This window comes from Oncorhynchus mykiss, chromosome 18 (genome assembly GCF_057628025.1).
Source record: "Oncorhynchus mykiss isolate SJ-2025 chromosome 18, ASM5762802v1, whole genome shotgun sequence".
Lineage (NCBI taxonomy): Eukaryota > Metazoa > Chordata > Actinopteri > Salmoniformes > Salmonidae > Oncorhynchus > Oncorhynchus mykiss.
The window spans coordinates 5470976-5488870 of record NC_143039.1 but is presented as its reverse complement, the minus strand read 5'-3'; positions in this window follow the sequence as shown (position 1 = coordinate 5488870).

Here is a 17895-nt window from a genome sequence, read left to right as displayed (position 1 = left end):
TTGTGACTGGAGAAGTCGGGCCCGGTCCGGTTGTGACTGGAGAAGTCGGGCCCGGTCCGGTTGTGGCTGGAGAAGTCGGTCCGGTTGTGGCTGGAGAAGTCGGTCCGGTTGTGGCTGGAGAAGTCGGGCCCGGTCCGGTTGTGACTGGAGAAGTCGGGCCCGGTCCGGTTGTGGCTGGAGAAGTCGGTCCGGTTGTGGCTGGAGAAGTCGGTCCGGTTGTGGCTGGAGAAGTCGGTCCGGTTGTGGCTGGAGAAGTCGGGCCCGGTCCGGTTGTGACTGGAGAAGTCGGGCCCGGTCCGGTTGTGACTGGAGAAGTCGGGCCCGGTCCGGTTGTGACTGGAGAAGTCGGGCCCGGTCCGTTTGTGACTGGAGAAGTCGGGCCCGGTCCGGTTGTGACTGGAGAAGTCGGGCCCGGTCCGGTTGTGACTGGAGAAGTCGGGCCCGGTCCGGTTGTGACTGGAGAAGTCGGGCCCGGTCCGGTTGTGACTGGAGAAGTCGGGCCCGGTTACGGTTGTGACTGGAGAAGTCGGGCCCGGTCCGGTTGTGACTGGAGAAGTCGGGCCCGGTCCGGTTGTGACTGGAGAAGTCGGGCCAGGTCCGGTTGTGACTGGAGAAGTCGGGCCAGGTCCGGTTGTGACTGGAGAAGTCGGGCCCGGTCCGGTTGTGACTGGAGAAGTCGGGCCCGGTCCGGTTGTGACTGGAGAAGTCGGGCCCGGTCCGGTTGTGGCTGGAGAAGTCGGTCCGGTTGTGGCTGGAGAAGTCGGTCCGGTTGTGGCTGGAGAAGTCGGGCCCGGTCCGGTTGTGACTGGAGAAGTCGGGCCCGGTCCGGTTGTGACTGGAGAAGTCGGGCCCGGTCCGGTTGTGGCTGGAGAAGTCGGTCCGGTTCTGGCTGGAGAAGTCGGTCCGGTTGTGGCTGGAGAAGTCGGTCCGGTTGTGGCTGGAGAAGTCGGTCCGGTTGTGGCTGGAGAAGTCGGTCCGGTTTTGGCTGGAGAAGTCGGTCCGGTTGTGGCTGGAGAAGTCGGGCCCGGTCCGGTTGTGACTGGAGAAGTCGGGCCCGGTCCGTTTGTGACTGGAGAAGTCGGGCCCGGTCCGTTTGTGACTGGAGAAGTCGGGCCCGGTCCGGTTGTGACTGGAGAAGTCGGGCCCGGTCCGGTTGTGACTGGAGAAGTCGGGCCCGGTCCGGTTGTGACTGGAGAAGTCGGGCCCGGTCCGGTTGTGACTGGAGAAGTCGGGCCCGGTCCGGTTGTGACTGGAGAAGTCGGGCCCGGTCCGGTTGTGACTGGAGAAGTCGGGCCAGGTCCGGTTGTGACTGGAGAAGTCGGGCCAGGTCCGGTTGTGACTGGAGAAGTCGGGCCCGGTCCGGTTGTGACTGGAGAAGTCGGGCCCGGTCCGGTTGTGACTGGAGAAGTCGGGCCCGGTCCGGTTGTGACTGGAGAAGTCGGGCCCGGTCCGGTTGTGGCTGGAGAAGTCGGTCCGGTTGTGGCTGGAGAAGTCGGTCCGGTTGTGGCTGGAGAAGTCGGGCCCGGTCCGGTTGTGACTGGAGAAGTCGGGCCCGGTCCGGTTGTGGCTGGAGAAGTCGGTCCGGTTGTGGCTGGAGAAGTCGGTCCGGTTGTGGCTGGAGAAGTCGGTCCGGTTGTGGCTGGAGAAGTCGGGCCCGGTCCGGTTGTGACTGGAGAAGTCGGGCCCGGTCCGGTTGTGACTGGAGAAGTCGGGCCCGGTCCGGTTGTGACTGGAGAAGTCGGGCCCGGTCCGTTTGTGACTGGAGAAGTCGGGCCCGGTCCGGTTGTGACTGGAGAAGTCGGGCCCGGTCCGGTTGTGACTGGAGAAGTCGGGCCCGGTCCGGTTGTGACTGGAGAAGTCGGGCCCGGTCCGGTTGTGACTGGAGAAGTCGGGCCCGGTTACGGTTGTGACTGGAGAAGTCGGGCCCGGTCCGGTTGTGACTGGAGAAGTCGGGCCCGGTCCGGTTGTGACTGGAGAAGTCGGGCCAGGTCCGGTTGTGACTGGAGAAGTCGGGCCAGGTCCGGTTGTGACTGGAGAAGTCGGGCCCGGTCCGGTTGTGACTGGAGAAGTCGGGCCCGGTCCGGTTGTGACTGGAGAAGTCGGGCCCGGTCCGGTTGTGGCTGGAGAAGTCGGTCCGGTTGTGGCTGGAGAAGTCGGTCCGGTTGTGGCTGGAGAAGTCGGGCCCGGTCCGGTTGTGACTGGAGAAGTCGGGCCCGGTCCGGTTGTGACTGGAGAAGTCGGGCCCGGTCCGGTTGTGGCTGGAGAAGTCGGTCCGGTTGTGGCTGGAGAAGTCGGTCCGGTTGTGGCTGGAGAAGTCGGGCCCGGTCCGGTTGTGACTGGAGAAGTCGGGCCCGGTCCGGTTGTGACTGGAGAAGTAGGGCCCGGTCCGGTTGTGACTGGAGAAGTCGGGCCCGGTCCGGTTGTGACTGGAGAAGTCGGGCCCGGTCCGGTTGTGACTGGAGAAGTCGGGCCCGGTCCGGTTGTGGCTGGAGAAGTCGGGCCCGGTCCGGTTGTGACTGGAGAAGTCGGGCCCGGTCCGTTTGTGACTGGAGAAGTCGGGCCCGGTCCGTTTGTGACTGGAGAAGTCGGGCCCGGTCCGGTTGTGACTGGAGAAGTCGGGCCCGGTCCGGTTGTGACTGGAGAAGTCGGGCCCGGTCCGGTTGTGACTGGAGAAGTCGGGCCCGGTCCGGTTGTGACTGGAGAAGTCGGGCCCGGTCCGGTTGTGACTGGAGAAGTCGGGCCCGGTCCGGTTGTGACTGGAGAAGTCGGGCCCGGTCCGGTTGTGACTGGAGAAGTCGGGCCCGGTCCGGTTGTGACTGGAGAAGTCGGGCCAGGTCCGGTTGTGACTGGAGAAGTCGGGCCCGGTCCGGTTGTGACTGGAGAAGTCGGGCCCGGTCCGGTTGTGACTGGAGAAGTCGGGCCCGGTCCGGTTGTGGCTGGAGAAGTCGGTCCGGTTGTGGCTGGAGAAGTCGGTCCGGTTGTGACTGGAGAAGTCGGGCCCGGTCCGGTTGTGGCTGGAGAAGTCGGTCCGGTTGTGGCTGGAGAAGTCGGTCCGGTTGTGGCTGGAGAAGTCGGTCCGGTTGTGGCTGGAGAAGTCGGGCCCGGTCCGGTTGTGACTGGAGAAGTCGGGCCCGGTCCGGTTGTGACTGGAGAAGTCGGGCCCGGTCCGGTTGTGACTGGAGAAGTAGGGCCCGATCCGGTTGTGACTGGAGAAGTCGGGCCCGGTCCGGTTGTGACTGGAGAAGTCGGGCCCGGTCCGGTTGTGACTGGAGAAGTCGGGCCAGGTCCGGTTGTGACTGGAGAAGTCGGGCCCGGTCCGGTTGTGACTGGAGAAGTCGGGCCCGGTCCGGTTGTGGCTGGAGAAGTCGGGCCCGGTCCGGTTGTGGCTGGAGAAGTCGGGCCCGGTCCGGTTGTGGCTGGAGAAGTCGGGCCCGGTCCGGTTGTGGCTGGAGAAGTCGGGCCCGGTCCGGTTGTGGCTGGAGAAGTCGGGCCCGGTCCGGTTGTGGCTGGAGAAGTCGGGCCCGGTCCGGTTGTGGCTGGAGAAGTCGGTCCGGTTGTGGCTGGAGAAGTCGGTCCGGTTGTGGCTGGAGAAGTCGGTCCGGTTGTGGCTGGAGAAGTCGGTCCGGTTGTGGCTGGAGAAGTCGGTCCGGTTGTGGCTGGAGAAGTCGGTCCGGTTGTGGCTGGAGAAGTCGGTCCGGTTGTGGCTGGAGAAGTCGGTCCGGTTGTGGCTGGAGAAGTCGGTCCGGTTGTGGCTGGAGAAGTCGGTCCGGTTGTGGCTGGAGTAGTCGGTCCGGTTGTGGCTGGAGAAGTCGGTCCGGTTGTGGCTGGAGAAGTCGGTCCGGTTGTGGCTGGAGAAGTCGGTCCGGTTGTGGCTGGAGTAGTCGGTCCGGTTGTGGCTGGAGTAGTCGGTCCGGTTGTGGCTGGAGAAGTCGGTCCGGTTGTGGCTGGAGAAGTCGGGCCCGGTCCGGTTGTGGCTGGAGAAGTCGGGCCCGGTCCGGTTGTGACTGGAGAAGTCGGGCCCGGTCCGGTTGTGACTGGAGAAGTCGGGCCCGGTCCGGTTGTGACTGGAGAAGTCGGGCCCGGTCCGGTTGTGACTGGAGAAGTCGGGCCCGGTCCGGTTGTGACTGGAGAAGTCGGGCCCGGTCCGGTTGTGACTGGAGAAGTCGGGCCCGGTCCGGTTGTGACTGGAGAAGTCGGGCCCGGTCCGGTTGTGACTGGAGAAGTCGGGCCCGGTCCGGTTGTGACTGGAGAAGTCGGTCCCGGTCCGGTTGTGGCTGGAGAAGTCGGGCCCGGTCCGGTTGTGGCTGGAGAAGTCGGTCCCGGTCCGGTTGTGGCTGGAGAAGTCGGTCCCGGTCCGGTTGTGGCTGGAGAAGTCGGTCCCGGTCCGGTTGTGGCTGGAGAAGTCGGTCCGGTTGTGGCTGGAGAAGTCGGTCCGGTTGTGGCTGGAGAAGTCGGTCCGGTTGTGGCTGGAGAAGTCGGTCCGGTTGTGGCTGGAGAAGTCGGGCCCGGTCCGGTTGTGGCTGGAGAAGTCGGGCCCGGTCCGGTTGTGACTGGAGAAGTCGGGCCCGGTCCGGTTGTGACTGGAGAAGTCGGGCCCGGTCCGGTTGTGACTGGAGAAGTCGGGCCCGGTCCGGTTGTGACTGGAGAAGTCGGGCCCGGTCCGGTTGTGACTGGAGAAGTCGGGCCCGGTCCGGTTGTGACTGGAGAAGTCGGGCCCGGTCCGGTTGTGACTGGAGAAGTCGGGCCCGGTCCGGTTGTGACTGGAGAAGTCGGGCCCGGTCCGGTTGTGACTGGAGAAGTCGGGCCCGGTCCGGTTGTGACTGGAGAAGTCGGGCCCGGTCCGGTTGTGACTGGAGAAGTCGGGCCCGGTCCGGTTGTGACTGGAGAAGTCGGGCCCGGTCCGGTTGTGACTGGAGAAGTCGGGCCCGGTCCGGTTGTGACTGGAGAAGTCGGGCCCGGTCCGGTTGTGGCTGGAGAAGTCGGGCCCGGTCCGGTTGTGGCTGGAGAAGTCGGGCCCGGTCCGGTTGTGGCTGGAGAAGTCGGGCCCGGTCCGGTTGTGGCTGGAGAAGTCGGGCCCGGTCCGGTTGTGGCTGGAGAAGTCGGGCCCGGTCCGGTTGTGGCTGGAGAAGTCGGGCCCGGTCCGGTTGTGGCTGGAGAAGTCGGGCCCGGTCCGGTTGTGGCTGGAGAAGTCGGGCCCGGTCCGGTTGTGGCTGGAGAAGTCGGGCCCGGTCCGGTTGTGGCTGGAGAAGTCGGGCCCGGTCCGGTTGTGGCTGGAGAAGTCGGTCCGGTTGTGGCTGGAGAAGTCGGTCCGGTTGTGGCTGGAGAAGTCGGTCCGGTTGTGGCTGGAGAAGTCGGTCCGGTTGTGGCTGGAGAAGTCGGTCCGGTTGTGGCTGGAGAAGTCGGTCCGGTTGTGGCTGGAGAAGTCGGTCCGGTTGTGGCTGGAGAAGTCGGTCCGGTTGTGGCTGGAGAAGTCGGTCCGGTTGTGGCTGGAGAAGTCGGTCCCGGTCCGGTTGTGGCTGGAGAAGTCGGTCCCGGTCCGGTTGTGGCTGGAGAAGTCGGTCCGGTTCTGGCTGGAGAAGTCGGTCCGGTTGTGGCTGGAGAAGTCGGTCCGGTTGTGGCTGGAGAAGTCGGTCCGGTTGTGGCTGGAGAAGTCGGTCCGGTTTTGGCTGGAGAAGTCGGTCCGGTTGTGGCTGGAGAAGTCGGGCCCGGTCCGGTTGTGACTGGAGAAGTCGGGCCCGGTCCGTTTGTGACTGGAGAAGTCGGGCCCGGTCCGTTTGTGACTGGAGAAGTCGGGCCCGGTCCGGTTGTGACTGGAGAAGTCGGGCCCGGTCCGGTTGTGACTGGAGAAGTCGGGCCCGGTCCGGTTGTGACTGGAGAAGTCGGGCCCGGTCCGGTTGTGACTGGAGAAGTCGGGCCCGGTCCGGTTGTGACCGGAGAAGTCGGGCCCGGTCCGGTTGTGACTGGAGAAGTCGGGCCCGGTCCGGTTGTGACCGGAGAAGTCGGGCCAGGTCCGGTTGTGACTGGAGAAGTCGGGCCAGGTCCGGTTGTGACTGGAGAAGTCGGGCCCGGTCCGGTTGTGACTGGAGAAGTCGGGCCCGGTCCGGTTGTGACTGGAGAAGTCGGGCCCGGTCCGGTTGTGACTGGAGAAGTCGGGCCCGGTCCGGTTGTGACTGGAGAAGTCGGGCCCGGTCCGGTTGTGGCTGGAGAAGTCGGTCCGGTTGTGGCTGGAGAAGTCGGTCCGGTTGTGGCTGGAGAAGTCGGGCCCGGTCCGGTTGTGACTGGAGAAGTCGGGCCCGGTCCGGTTGTGGCTGGAGAAGTCGGTCCGGTTGTGGCTGGAGAAGTCGGTCCGGTTGTGGCTGGAGAAGTCGGTCCGGTTGTGGCTGGAGAAGTCGGGCCCGGTCCGGTTGTGACTGGAGAAGTCGGGCCCGGTCCGGTTGTGACTGGAGAAGTCGGGCCCGGTCCGGTTGTGACTGGAGAAGTCGGGCCCGGTCCGTTTGTGACTGGAGAAGTCGGGCCCGGTCCGGTTGTGACTGGAGAAGTCGGGCCCGGTCCGGTTGTGACTGGAGAAGTCGGGCCCGGTCCGGTTGTGACTGGAGAAGTCGGGCCCGGTCCGGTTGTGACTGGAGAAGTCGGGCCCGGTTACGGTTGTGACTGGAGAAGTCGGGCCCGGTCCGGTTGTGACTGGAGAAGTCGGGCCCGGTCCGGTTGTGACTGGAGAAGTCGGGCCAGGTCCGGTTGTGACTGGAGAAGTCGGGCCAGGTCCGGTTGTGACTGGAGAAGTCGGGCCCGGTCCGGTTGTGACTGGAGAAGTCGGGCCCGGTCCGGTTGTGACTGGAGAAGTCGGGCCCGGTCCGGTTGTGGCTGGAGAAGTCGGTCCGGTTGTGGCTGGAGAAGTCGGTCCGGTTGTGGCTGGAGAAGTCGGGCCCGGTCCGGTTGTGACTGGAGAAGTCGGGCCCGGTCCGGTTGTGGCTGGAGAAGTCGGTCCGGTTGTGGCTGGAGAAGTCGGTCCGGTTGTGGCTGGAGAAGTCGGTCCGGTTGTGGCTGGAGAAGTCGGGCCCGGTCCGGTTGTGACTGGAGAAGTCGGGCCCGGTCCGGTTGTGACTGGAGAAGTAGGGCCCGGTCCGGTTGTGACTGGAGAAGTCGGGCCCGGTCCGGTTGTGACTGGAGAAGTCGGGCCCGGTCCGGTTGTGACTGGAGAAGTCGGGCCCGGTCCGGTTGTGGCTGGAGAAGTCGGGCCCGGTCCGGTTGTGACTGGAGAAGTCGGGCCCGGTCCGTTTGTGACTGGAGAAGTCGGGCCCGGTCCGTTTGTGACTGGAGAAGTCGGGCCCGGTCCGGTTGTGACTGGAGAAGTCGGGCCCGGTCCGGTTGTGACTGGAGAAGTCGGGCCCGGTCCGGTTGTGACTGGAGAAGTCGGGCCCGGTCCGGTTGTGACTGGAGAAGTCGGGCCCGGTCCGGTTGTGACTGGAGAAGTCGGGCCCGGTCCGGTTGTGACTGGAGAAGTCGGGCCCGGTCCGGTTGTGACTGGAGAAGTCGGGCCCGGTCCGGTTGTGACTGGAGAAGTCGGGCCAGGTCCGGTTGTGACTGGAGAAGTCGGGCCCGGTCCGGTTGTGACTGGAGAAGTCGGGCCCGGTCCGGTTGTGACTGGAGAAGTCGGGCCCGGTCCGGTTGTGGCTGGAGAAGTCGGTCCGGTTGTGGCTGGAGAAGTCGGTCCGGTTGTGACTGGAGAAGTCGGGCCCGGTCCGGTTGTGGCTGGAGAAGTCGGTCCGGTTGTGGCTGGAGAAGTCGGTCCGGTTGTGGCTGGAGAAGTCGGTCCGGTTGTGGCTGGAGAAGTCGGGCCCGGTCCGGTTGTGACTGGAGAAGTCGGGCCCGGTCCGGTTGTGACTGGAGAAGTCGGGCCCGGTCCGGTTGTGACTGGAGAAGTAGGGCCCGATCCGGTTGTGACTGGAGAAGTCGGGCCCGGTCCGGTTGTGACTGGAGAAGTCGGGCCCGGTCCGGTTGTGACTGGAGAAGTCGGGCCAGGTCCGGTTGTGACTGGAGAAGTCGGGCCCGGTCCGGTTGTGACTGGAGAAGTCGGGCCCGGTCCGGTTGTGGCTGGAGAAGTCGGGCCCGGTCCGGTTGTGGCTGGAGAAGTCGGGCCCGGTCCGGTTGTGGCTGGAGAAGTCGGGCCCGGTCCGGTTGTGGCTGGAGAAGTCGGGCCCGGTCCGGTTGTGGCTGGAGAAGTCGGGCCCGGTCCGGTTGTGGCTGGAGAAGTCGGTCCGGTTGTGGCTGGAGAAGTCGGTCCGGTTGTGGCTGGAGAAGTCGGTCCGGTTGTGGCTGGAGAAGTCGGTCCGGTTGTGGCTGGAGAAGTCGGTCCGGTTGTGGCTGGAGAAGTCGGTCCGGTTGTGGCTGGAGAAGTCGGTCCGGTTGTGGCTGGAGAAGTCGGTCCGGTTGTGGCTGGAGAAGTCGGTCCGGTTGTGGCTGGAGAAGTCGGTCCGGTTGTGGCTGGAGAAGTCGGTCCGGTTGTGGCTGGAGTAGTCGGTCCGGTTGTGGCTGGAGAAGTCGGTCCGGTTGTGGCTGGAGAAGTCGGTCCGGTTGTGGCTGGAGAAGTCGGTCCGGTTGTGGCTGGAGTAGTCGGTCCGGTTGTGGCTGGAGTAGTCGGTCCGGTTGTGGCTGGAGAAGTCGGTCCGGTTGTGGCTGGAGAAGTCGGGCCCGGTCCGGTTGTGGCTGGAGAAGTCGGGCCCGGTCCGGTTGTGACTGGAGAAGTCGGGCCCGGTCCGGTTGTGACTGGAGAAGTCGGGCCCGGTCCGGTTGTGACTGGAGAAGTCGGGCCCGGTCCGGTTGTGACTGGAGAAGTCGGGCCCGGTCCGGTTGTGACTGGAGAAGTCGGGCCCGGTCCGGTTGTGACTGGAGAAGTCGGGCCCGGTCCGGTTGTGACTGGAGAAGTCGGGCCCGGTCCGGTTGTGACTGGAGAAGTCGGTCCCGGTCCGGTTGTGGCTGGAGAAGTCGGGCCCGGTCCGGTTGTGGCTGGAGAAGTCGGGCCCGGTCCGGTTGTGGCTGGAGAAGTCGGTCCCGGTCCGGTTGTGGCTGGAGAAGTCGGTCCCGGTCCGGTTGTGGCTGGAGAAGTCGGTCCGGTTGTGGCTGGAGAAGTCGGTCCGGTTGTGGCTGGAGAAGTCGGTCCGGTTGTGGCTGGAGAAGTCGGTCCGGTTGTGGCTGGAGAAGTCGGTCCGGTTGTGGCTGGAGAAGTCGGGCCCGGTCCGGTTGTGACTGGAGAAGTCGGGCCCGGTCCGGTTGTGACTGGAGAAGTCGGGCCCGGTCCGGTTGTGACTGGAGAAGTCGGGCCCGGTCCGGTTGTGACTGGAGAAGTCGGGCCCGGTCCGGTTGTGACTGGAGAAGTCGGGCCCGGTCCGGTTGTGACTGGAGAAGTCGGGCCCGGTCCGGTTGTGACTGGAGAAGTCGGGCCCGGTCCGGTTGTGACTGGAGAAGTCGGGCCCGGTCCGGTTGTGACTGGAGAAGTCGGGCCCGGTCCGGTTGTGACTGGAGAAGTCGGGCCCGGTCCGGTTGTGACTGGAGAAGTCGGGCCCGGTCCGGTTGTGACTGGAGAAGTCGGGCCCGGTCCGGTTGTGACTGGAGAAGTCGGGCCCGGTCCGGTTGTGACTGGAGAAGTCGGGCCCGGTCCGGTTGTGGCTGGAGAAGTCGGGCCCGGTCCGGTTGTGGCTGGAGAAGTCGGGCCCGGTCCGGTTGTGGCTGGAGAAGTCGGGCCCGGTCCGGTTGTGGCTGGAGAAGTCGGGCCCGGTCCGGATCGGGTTGTGGCTGTAGAAGTCGGTCCCGGTCCGGATCGGGTTGTAGCTGTAGAAGTCAGTCCCGGTCCTGGTCGGATCGGGTTGTAGCTGTAGAAGTCAGTCCCGGTCCTGGTCGGGTCGGGTTGTAGCTGTAGAAGTCAGTCCCGGTCCGGGTCGGGTTATAGCTGTAGAAGTCAGTCCCGGTCCTGGTCGGGTCGGGTTGTAGCTGTAGAAGTCAGTCCCGGTCCTGGTCGGGTTGTGTTGTAGCTGTAGAAGTCAGTCCTGGTCAGGTTGGGTTGTAGCTGTAGAAGTCAGTCCCGGTTGGGTTGTAACTGTAGAAGTCAGTCCCGGTCCCGGTCAGGTTGGGTTGTAACTGTAGAAGTCAGTCCCGGTCCCGGTCAGGTTGGGTTGTAACTGTAGAAGTCAGTCCCGGTTCCGGTCAGGTCGGGTAATAGCTGTAGAAGTCAGTCCCAGTCCTGGTCAGGTCGGGTAGTAGCTGTAGAAGTCAGTCCCGGTCAGGTTGGGTTGTAGCTGTAGAAGTCAGTCCCGGTCCTGGTCAGGTTGGGAGGGGTGTCAGTGCTGTTACTCTGAAGGTATTGCACTTGTCCCGGCCTGTTTAGGATTGAGGAGATGGTGCTCCTACTCTTTAAACCTGCTAAAGCAGTTGGTTGCGTGTTTGAAATGATTGAATGAAACATATATTTACCAAAAAATGAGACTTGTATGTTTTCTGTCCCATGATTCTGTTTTTCTAGATTTGTCTTTAATTAATGAAGAGGTAGTTTTCTAAATTGTAGATGGATTGTCGGAGCTTAAATGTGTCCGTCCATATGGTGAGTACTTGTTTCATGCTGTGGTTTTGTTTCAAATAAAGTTTCCATGTAAATGTAGCTTCCTGTTTCCATTGTGCTTTGATTTTAAACGTGTAGATGTGATTGGATGTAAGGTTGCTTCTCGAGATGTGATTGGATGTAGGGGTACCCCCTGTATATAGCCTCCACATTGACTCTGTACTGTAATACCCTGTATATAGCCTCCACATTGACTCTGTACCGGTACCCCCTGTATATAGCCTCCACATTGACTCTGTACCGGTACACCCTGTATATAGCCTCCACATTGACTCTGTACCGGTACCCCCTGTATATAGCCTCCACATTGACTCTGTACCGGTACCCCCAGTATATAACCTCCACATTGACTCTGTACCGTAATACCCTGTATATAGCCTCCACATTGACTCTGTACCGGTACCCCCTGTATATAGCCTCCATATTGACTCTGTACCGGTACCCCCTGTATATAGTCTCCACATTGACTCTGTACCGGTACCCCCTGTATATAGCCTCCACATTGACTCTGTACTGGTACCCCAGTATATAGCCTCCACATTGACTCTGTACCGGTACCCCCTGTATATAGCCTCCACATTGACTCCGTACCGTAACACCCTGTATATAGTCTCCACATTGACTCTGTACCGTAACACCCTGTATATAGTCTCCACATTGACTCTGTACCGTAACACCCTGTATATAGTCTCCACATTGACTCTGTACCAGTACCCCCTGTATATAGCCTCCACATTGACTCTGTACCGGTACCCCCTGTATATAGCCTCCATATTGACTCTGTACCGGTACCCCCTGTATATAGTCTCCACATTGACTCTGTACCGGTACCCCCTGTATATAGCCTCCACATTGACTCTGTACTGGTACCCCAGTATATAGCCTCCACATTGACTCTGTACCGGTACCCCCTGTATATAGCCTCCACATTGACTCCGTACCGTAACACCCTGTATATAGTCTCCACATTGACTCTGTACCGTAACACCCTGTATATAGTCTCCACATTGACTCTGTACCGTAACACCCTGTATATAGTCTCCACATTGACTCTGTACCGTAACACCCTGTATATAGTCTCCACATTGACTCTGTACCGTAACACCCTGTATATAGTCTCCACATTGACTCTGTACCGGTACCCCCTGTATATAGCCTCCACATTGACTCTGTACCGGTACCCCCTGTATATAGCCTCCACATTGACTCTGTACCGTAACCCCCTGTATATAGCCTCCACATTGACTCTGTACCGTAACACCCTGTATATAGCCTCCACATTGACTCTGTACCGTAATACCCTGTATATAGCCTCCACATTGACTCTGTACCGTAACACCCTGTATATAGTCTCCACATTGACTCTGTACCGTAACACCCTGTATATAGCCTCCACATTGACTCTGTACCGTAACACCCTGTATATAGCCTCCACATTGACTCTGTACCGTAATACCCTGTATATAGCCTCCACATTGACTCTGTACCGGTTCCCCCTGTATATAGCCTCCACATTGACTCTCTACCGGTACCCCCTGTATATAGCCTCCACATTGACTCTGTACCGGTACCCCCTGTATATAGCCTCCACATTGACTCTGTACCGGTAGCCCCTGTATATAGCCTCCACATTGACTCTGTACCGTAATACCCTGTATATAGCCTCCACATTGACTCTGTACCGGTACCCCCTGTATATAGCCTCCACATTGACTCTGTACTGGTACCCCCTGTATATAGCCTCCACATTGACTCTGTACCGGTAGCCCCTGTATATAGCCTCCACATTGACTCTGTACCGTAATACCCTGTATATAGCCTCCACATTGACTCTGTACCGGTACCCCCTGTATATAGCCTCCACATTGACTCTGTACCGTAATACCCTGTATATAGCCTCCACATTGACTCTGTACCGGTACCCCCTGTATATAGTCTCCACATTGACTCTGTACCGGTGCCCCCTGTATATAGCCTCCACATTGACTCCGTACCGTAATACCCTGTATATAGCCTCCACATTGACTCTGTACCGGTACCCCCTGTATATAGCCTCCACATTGACTCTGTACCGTAACACCCTGTATATAGTCTCCACATTGACTCTGTACCGTAACACCCTGTATATAGCCTCCACATTGACTCTGTACCATAACACCCTGTATATAGCCTCCACATTGACTCTATACCGTAATACCCTGTATATAGCCTCCACATTGACTCTGTACCGTAACACCCTGTATATAGTCTCCACATTGACTCTGTACTGGTACCCCCTGTATATAGCCTCCACATTGACTCTGTACCATAACACCCTGTATATAGCCTCCACATTGACTCTATACCGTAATACCCTGTATATAGCCTCCACATTGACTCTGTACCAGTACCCCCTGTATATAGCCTCCACATTGACTCCGTACCGTAATACCCTGTATATAGCCTCCACATTGACTCTGTACCGTAATACCCTGTATATAGCCTCCACATTGACTCCGTACCGTAATACCCTGTATATAGCCTCCACATTGACTCCGTACCGTAATACCCTGTATATAGCCTCCACATTGACTCTGTACCGTAATACCCTGTATATAGCCTCCACATTGACTCTGTACCGTAATACCCTGTATATAGCCTCCACATTGACTCTGTACCGTAATACCCTGTATATAGCCTCCACATTAACTCTGTACCGTAATACCCTGTATATAGCCTCCACATTGACTCTGTACCGGTACACCCTGTATATAGCCTCCACATTGACTCCGTACCGTAATACCCTGTATATAGCCTCCACATTGACTCTGTACCGTAATACCCTGTATATAGCCTCCACATTAACTCTGTACCGTAATACCCTGTATATAGCCTCCACATTGACTCCGTACCGTAATACCCTGTATATAGCCTCCACATTGACTCCGTACCACCTGAATTTAGCCTCATTATTCTTATTGTGTTACTTTTTATTTGTTAACTTGGTCAATATTTTCGTAACTCTTCTAGAACTGCATTGTTGGTTAAGTAAGAATTTCACGGTAATGTTTATACTTGTTGTATTTTAAAAAATGTATTTATTTATTATTTTAAAAAAAAGAGTTATGTTTTATTTTATTTTTTACACTTGTTGTATTCTGCACATGTGACCCAAGTTTGATTTCCAAAACTCTCAGATCACTGTGATCTGTATGTTATGGTGCAGTGGACTTTTCTGTCCACCAGGAGGCTAAATCGCTGCCACACTTTTATGTACAAAGCATTGACAGGACAACTCCCCGGGTCTCTGTTCTTTACTGACCTGATCAGTCACTCATTACAGTCTTCGTTCACAGTCGCTGCTGTCCCTGTCTGTTCTTTACTGACCTGATCAGTCTCTGCTGTCCCTGTCTGTTCTTTACTGACCTGATCAGTCACTACTGTCCCTGTCTGTTCTTTACTGACCTGATCAGTCTCTGCTGTCCCTGTCTGTTCTTTACTGACCTGATCAGTCTCTGCTGTCCCTGTCTGTTCTTTACTGACCTGATCAGTCTCTGCTGTCCCTGTCTGTTCTTTACTGACCTGATCAGTCTCTACTGTCCCTGTCTGTTCTTTACTGACCTGATCAGTCACTGCTGTCCCTGTCTGTTCTTTACTGACCTGATCAGTCTCTGCTGTCCCTGTCTGTTCTTTACTGACCTGATCAGTCTCTACTGTCCCTGTCTGTTCTTTACTGACCTGATCAGTCTCTGCTGTCCCTGTCTGTTCTTTACTGACCTGATCAGTCTCTGCTGTCCCTGTCTGTTCTTTACTGACCTGATCAGTCTCTACTGTCCCTGTCTGTTCTTTACAGACCTGATCAGTCTCTGCTGTCCCTGTCTGTTCTTTACTGACCTGATCAGTCACTACTGTCCCTGTCTGTTCTTCACTGACCTGATCAGTCTCTGCTGTCCCTGTCTGTTCTTTACTGACCTGATCAGTCTCTACTGTCCCTGTCTGTTCTTTACTGACCTGATCAGTCTCTGCTGTCCCTGTCTGTTCTTTACTGACCTGATCAGTCACTACTGTCCCTGTCTGTTCTTTACTGACCTGATCAGTCTCTACTGTCCCTGTCTGTTCTTTACTGACCTGATCAGTCTCTGCTGTCCCTGTCTGTTCTTTACTGACCTGATCAGTCTCTACTGTCCCTGTCTGTTCTTTACTGACCTGATCAGTCACTGCTGTCCCTGTCTGTTCTTTACTGACCTGATCAGTCACTACTGTCCCTGTCTGTTCTTTACTGACCTGATCAGTCACTACTGTCCCTGTCTGTTCTTTACTGACCTGATCAGTCTCTGCTGTCCCTGTCTGTTCTTTACTGACCTGATCAGTCTCTGCTGTCCCTGTCTGTTCTTTACTGACCTGATCAGTCTCTGCTGTCCCTGTCTGTTCTTTACTGACCTGATCAGTCACTACTGTCCCTGTCTGTTCTTTACTGACCTGATCAGTCTCTGCTGTCCCTGTCTGTTCTTTACTGACCTGATCAGTCACTGCTGTCCCTGTCTGTTCTTTACTGACCTGATCAGTCACTACTGTCCCTGTCTGTTCTTTACTGACCTGATCAGTCTCTACTGTCCCTGTCTGTTCTTTACTGACCTGATCAGTCTCTGCTGTCCCTGTCTGTTCTTTACTGACCTGATCAGTCTCTACTGTCCCTGTCTGTTCTTTACTGACCTGATCAGTCACTGCTGTCCCTGTCTGTTCTTTACTGACCTGATCAGTCACTACTGTCCCTGTCTGTTCTTTACTGACCTGATCAGTCACTACTGTCCCTGTCTGTTCTTTACTGACCTGATCAGTCTCTGCTGTCCCTGTCTGTTCTTTACTGACCTGATCAGTCTCTGCTGTCCCTGTCTGTTCTTTACTGACCTGATCAGTCTCTGCTGTCCCTGTCTGTTCTTTACTGACCTGATCAGTCTCTGCTGTCCCTGTCTGTTCTTTACTGACCTGATCAGTCACTACTGTCCCTGTCTGTTCTTTACTGACCTGATCAGTCTCTGCTGTCCCTGTCTGTTCTTTACTGACCTGATCAGTCTCTGCTGTCCCTGTCTGTTCTTTACTGACCTGATCAGTCTCTACTGTCCCTGTCTGTTCTTTACTGACCTGATCAGTCACTACTGTCCCTGTCTGTTCTTTACTGACCTGATCAGTCACTACTGTCCCTGTCTGTTCTTTACTGACCTGATCAGTCTCTGCTGTCCCTGTCTGTTCTTTACTGACCTGATCAGTCTCTGCTGTCCCTGTCTGTTCTTTACTGACCTGATCAGTCTCTGCTGTCCCTGTCTGTTCTTTACTGACCTGATCAGTCTCTACTGTCCCTGTCTGTTCTTTACTGCTGTCTGTTCTTTACTGACCTGATCAGTCTCTGCTGTCCCTGTCTGTTCTTTACTGACCTGATCAGTCACTCATTACAGTCTTCGTTCACAGTCGCTGCTGTCCCTGTCTGTTCCTCAAGGCCAGAACTGAGATGGGGAAACATTATTTTTCCCATAATGCCCTTCACCATGAAACAACATGCTTCAAAAGTTTGGGGAGTTGGTGTCCTCGCCTGTTTCTAAGACTCTGATCGACAACACTGTGATAGACATTAAAAGGGGAGTTGGTGTCCTCGCCTGTTTCTAAGACTCTGATCGACAACACTGTGACAGACATTAAAAGGGGAGTTGGTGTCCTCTCCTGTTTCTAAGACTCTGATCGACAACACTGTGATAGACATTAAAAGGGGAGTTGGTGTCCTCGTCTGTTTCTAAGACTCTGATCGACAACACTGTGATAGACATTAAAAGGGGAGTTGGTGTCCTCGCCTGTTTCTAAGACTCTGATCGACAACACTGTGATAGACATTAAAAGGGGAGTTGGTGTCCTCGCCTGTTTCTAAGACTCTGATCGACAACACTGTGATAGACATTAAAAGGGGAGTTGGTGTCCTCTCCTGTTTCTAAGACTCTGATCGACAACACTGTGATAGACATTAAAAGGGGAGTTGGTGTCCTCTCCTGTTTCTAAGACTGATCGACAACACTGTGATAGACATTAAAAGGGGAGTTGGTGTCCTCTCCTGTTTCTAAGACTCTGATCGACAACACTGTGATAGACATTAAAAGGGGAGTTGGTGTCCTCTCCTGTTTCTAAGACTCTGATCGACAACACTGTGATAGACATTAAAAGGGGAGTTGGTGTCCTCGCCTGTTTCTAAGACTCTGATCGACAACACTGTGTGTGATAGACATTAAAAGGGGAGTTGGTGTCCTCTCCTGTTTCTAAGACTCTGATCGACAACACTGTGTGTGATGGACATTAAAAGGGGAGTTGGTGTCCTCGCCTGTTTCTAAGATCTGATCGACAACACTGTGTGTGATAGACATTAAAAGGGGAGTTGGTGTCCTCTCCTGTTTCTAAGACTCTGATCGACAACACTGTGATAGACATTAAAAGGGGAGTTGGTGTCCTCGCCTGTTTCTAAGACTCTGATCGACAACACTGTGATAGACATTAAAAGGGGAGTTGGTGTCCTCTCCTGTTTCTAAGACTCTGATCGACAACACTGTGTGTGATAGACATTAAAAGGGGAGTTGGTGTCCTCGCCTGTTTCTAAGACTCTGATCGACAACACTGTGATAGACATTAAAAGGGGAGTTGGTGTCCTCGCCTGTTTCTAAGACTCTGATCGACAACACTGTGATAGACATTAAAAGGGGAGTTGGTGTCCTCTCCTGTTTCTAAGACTCTGATCGACAACACTGTGTGTGATAGACATTAAAAGGGGAGTTGGTGTCCTCGCCTGTTTCTAAGACTCTGATCGACAACACTGTGTGTGATAGACATTAAAAGGGGAGTTGGTGTCCTCGCCTGTTTCTAAGACTCTGATCGACAACACTGTGATAGACATTAAAAGGGGAGTTGGTGTCCTCGCCTGTTTCTAAGACTCTGATCGACAACACTGTGTGTGATAGACATTAAAAGGGGAGTTGGTGTCCTCGCCTGTTTCTAAGACTGATCGACAACACTGTGATAGACATTAAAAGGGGAGTTGGTGTCCTCTCCTGTTTCTAAGACTCTGATCGACAACACTGTGTGTGATAGACATTAAAAGGGGAGTTGGTGTCCTCGCCTGTTTCTAAGACTCTGATCGACAACACTGTGTGTGATAGACATTAAAAGGGGAGTTGGTGTCCTCGCCTGTTTCTAAGACTCTGATCGACAACACTGTGATAGACATTAGAAGGGGAGTTGGTGTCCTCGCCTGTTTCTAAGACTGATCGACAACA